Below are 4411 nucleotides of genomic sequence, written 5' to 3'. Positions count from 1 at the left end.
GCCACGTCGGCGTTGTCATACCCTGTAGAAATGTTTGCTGATATTACGATCGAGACTGCCTCTACTGTGGGCTCATCAGACAGCTTAGGGCTCAACTCATGTAGCTTCTTGGTTGGTTTAGCCTCCATGAAGGACAATTTTCCATCCATTTGTCCTACGACACTGCTGAATATGCAAGAAAATGATTCTGCCCTCCCCCCTTTTCTTTTTGATCAAGGTGTTATTACGACAGACTGAATGGTCATCCTACAGGGCTCTTGGGGGCGAAATATGTTTTGACTGGTTTAAGTGTACAAACTTATCATTTCCATCTATCTTCTGAAAGCTGTATCATGCTTTGGAAGTGATGCTTTAGAGGATGAAGTTTGATAGTACTCTGCAGGAACGGTTCTCAGGAATGGAGATCCCAGATGCTCTACTTGTGTCCTTTATGGGATCAAAGAAAGTGGATCACAAATGGTTCAAGAAATAGTAAAATGTGATCTGTAGATCAGGATGTAGTGCATCCTAGTTGTTTTTATGTGTAGATACTGTTGGAGGTTGAAAGATGATGTAGTTGTTCATAGTAATTTCAGAGGTTTTCACACAGGATCCCTTTGTGGTAACCATAGGAGAAATCAACTGTCTGTCATCTTGAAATGCATGACCTGATTATAACCAAACTTAACAGGAGGCAATACAGAGTTCATGTAGAATTGAATGCAAGGTGGCTGTTTCAGCAATCGGGTGCTTTGGGACATGACTCCCATGGGCTTCAACACTGTGTTTGATTTGGATTATCATCTTTTCAATATCCAAAAGTGGTATAGGGAAGCTGTGCCGTATGTACCAGCTCTTTGTAAGAAAGTGTGATGAATATTCATGGACCCTTAGTGGTCAGAGGTTGTCACGATGCTACAGACAAAGGTATGTCAATGGCAATGTATTTATACAATGTACCTTCCGTAACACGTCAGGTGTTTATACATGGGAAGCTCAATTTGCAAAAGCCTTACTACATCGCTTTGAAAAGAGAAAGATGCTGCCATAATTCGCTACCCCTCATTTCACGTGCCTTCAATTTAAAAGCCTTCTTTTTACTTCAAGTGAATGGGTGAATGATTCATATCTTATCTTTGTCTGTCACATTTAAGATTTTTTACATGTGCTTAATACATTATACTTACATTTGGCATGACAAAACTTCTGTAATATAACGATATGCAAGGAAATGTTCTGATCAGCGATCAGGGTCTGTGAGGCATGACTATCACACCAGTACTTCAATTGCTTCTCAACACTGTTGTCGGCTATTCCAGGTAGGGGAGAACCTGTCGTTATAATGAGCAGCTTGGGCCCACTAAAATTTTCACTTTATGTTGGCATCTCGTTATATCAGGGATGAAAACAAAGGACTACAAAAGGAATGAGACCTGCAGGATTACCTCGTCATATCAGTTATCTCACTATATATCCAACCTCATTATACAGTGCTATCCCGTTATAACGAACATGGTTATAACAAAATTCAGGTTATAACAAAGTAAAAATTTAGGCCGCAACATTATCCACTCTATGTATTTCATTGTTTATTTGTTCGCTTATAAAGAAATTTCGATATAAGGAAAGAAAACTGCCGGTCCCGAGGACTTCATTATAACGGGAGTCCACTGTAGTGAGGTTCCACCAGGAAAGTCTTTCCCACCTCCCTGGTTTCACTGTACTAGAGTACACAGTACTAGAGTGCACCCCCATTATAATAAACATGGTTATCGTGAAATTCTTGTCACAATGAAGTAAAAGTGCAGGTCTAAAAATTATTTATATATCTTTCTGTACTTTACTGTTTTTGGCTAGAAGGAAATTTTGATTTCACGAAAGAAAACCACCAGTTCCGAGGAGTTTGATATAACGGGATTGCTCAGTATACAAACGACACTCACTGATGAGTTTAACTGTGGAAGGCAGCACATGTGTGAGGGTATTTCCCTTGGTTTGAGACAATAGCATTTTCACCTGTACCATTAGGAGCTGGATCTAAGTGCAAGACTCCATTCTTTTGGGTTTTCAATGTATACCATGCATAATTCTTGCCTGCCTGGCAGAAGGGCCCTAAGGCTTGCGCGATGTAAACATGCTCGGGCCCTTCTGCCATGCAAGCGACAAATTTCTCTCACAAGAAGGGTCTACAGTACTGACATTTTTCTTCTAACCCATAAACTGAAGCAATTGAATAGTTTTTCCTAAATTACCCCACATCAAGTTTCATATCACTTGAGCTCCACATGGTGCATATATGAGGGCCGTGTGTTGACTGTCTATGCATAAGCAGAGAGTGACATATTGCAAATCGCAGCAGGTCGAACAGTAGAACATGGCACTGTAACATGTACATACTATAGATACATTGTCAAATGCTGTGATACAATCATGCCTTGCCGTCACAAGTGTGCTGTGTGACTCCCGAGTGCTGACTGCACAAAATTAATGCACGAACTCATTGCGTGAATGCTTGTTAATCCGTCCGGTATATTTTTGAAGCCATCGTAGTGCGCCATTTATGATTAATGCAAATTTTTTATCCGTCTTTCATTGAATTATATCTATTGTCTTATATACATGATATTCATATAGTTTTTCTGATGTGTTTGAAGTGTCTTTCATGTAATTGTTGTGCTTGCACGAAATTCAACAAGTGACAATACAGAACTGTCACAATTGTAACTCCTGAATTATTATTCATTCTGTATGCATTGATCTATGCAGCTCAGTATTCTGTGGAGACACCAGTCATTGTGATTACTTCCAAGTTGTACACCTTGAGATTTGTCCTGTATTTGCTTTTAGCTATTGGAAAAAAAAAAATTGTGTTTTAATTCAACTTTTGATAATTTGTGTGGCAGGTGAAAGAGAAAGAAAAGGGCAGGTTGTTGTTCTTTTTGTTTTTACAGTTTTGATTGGTGAGAGAAGATAGCATGATTCTAAAAAAGAACAAAAATCCGTAACAATCCTTAGCGAAATAAGCTCTCCCTGGCTGCTGAAGATTACAACAATAATATCGTATTGAGGTCTTACAGAGGGGAAACCTCTTCATTGTAATATGCACCATATTCACCAATAGCTTTTTTTTCTGTGGATTCTGTTTTAATTCTATTCTCTATTCAGTGGACCAATCCCACCAAAACATTTCCTATTTGCTGCGATGCCAGGCAACTCGACAAAATGAGTACATTTAGACACCCAGCTTCAACAAGGACACGCTCTAAAATTGATGGCTTGTCTAGAGGAGGAGAAAAAGGAAAAGACCCTAATGGTCTTCGTCGAGTGGACTGTAAGATTCTCTTAAAATGAAATGCCTGGGGCGCTAGTCCGTCACCTCCTGTTTGAAATAATCGTGATATGTTGGCTCAATTATATTTGTTTCTCATCGAGAGCTGTCTTTTCACTGTTCAATGTGTAGCTATGAATCCATATGGTGTTAAACTATCAGATTCCATGTAAAATTTTCATTTGTTTTCTGTAGTTGCCGTCGTTTTCAGCAACAATGCGCAGGGCAGGCAAATTATTGATGCCCAAGTGGATATAAGGCACTCCAAAAATCTTTGGGTAATGTTCATTATTCTGAAGGTTTGTTAATCCGAAAATGAAATAAGATTCATTATTCTAAAGGTTTGTTATAGGGTGCATTAATCAGAAAATGTAAAGACGATACGTACTTATGGACCATTGGAATCATTACGAACCTTATTTCGTTTTCTGAATATGGAATCTTTGGAACAACCTCTTTTCATTTTTGAATTATACAATCTTTAGAATAACAAAATGTAACCAAATCTGAACACTCCACACTGTTTTAGAAAAGAAATTTTGCTAGTATTTGTACTGCTATCACACCTCGTAGTGTTCCAACGTCAAACATACATTGTAGCTCTAAACAGTGTTATATAAAATAGAATGAGTGTTTTGTTGTAATTTTTTCTTTGAGTAAACCAGAATAATTGTGAATGTTTAGTGGGAGCAACAATCTATCTCTGTGGAACATCACAAAATTCATGGCTGCTGAGTAGATATCAGAACTTTCTGTGATATAGAAATATGTATTTGTATATATGTATTATATCAGGAGAATATTTATCAGAGGGGTAAAGTTGAGGTGTGTACTATCTTCAATTTGTCTCCCTCTGCATATATATATATATATATATATATGTATATATATATATATATATATATATATATATATATATATATATATATGTTTATGTATATATGTATATAATACAGTTATTGAACGACAAATAAGAGACATTCCAATATTCTGTGCTGCCGTCCATTCCATACAGAAAAAACAAAATTACCAAGATTTAATTGTTCCTGAATATGTTTCATGCATCATCAAAGTTGCACAGTACAGGCTGTAGTACAAACAGTG

The sequence above is a fragment of the Diadema antillarum genome, unplaced genomic scaffold, assembly GCF_040938485.1.
Source record: "Diadema antillarum isolate AM-2024a unplaced genomic scaffold, OU_Dant_1.0 seq00000136_RagTag, whole genome shotgun sequence".
NCBI classification, from domain to species: domain Eukaryota; kingdom Metazoa; phylum Echinodermata; class Echinoidea; order Diadematoida; family Diadematidae; genus Diadema; species Diadema antillarum.
This window is presented reverse-complemented; position numbering follows the sequence as displayed.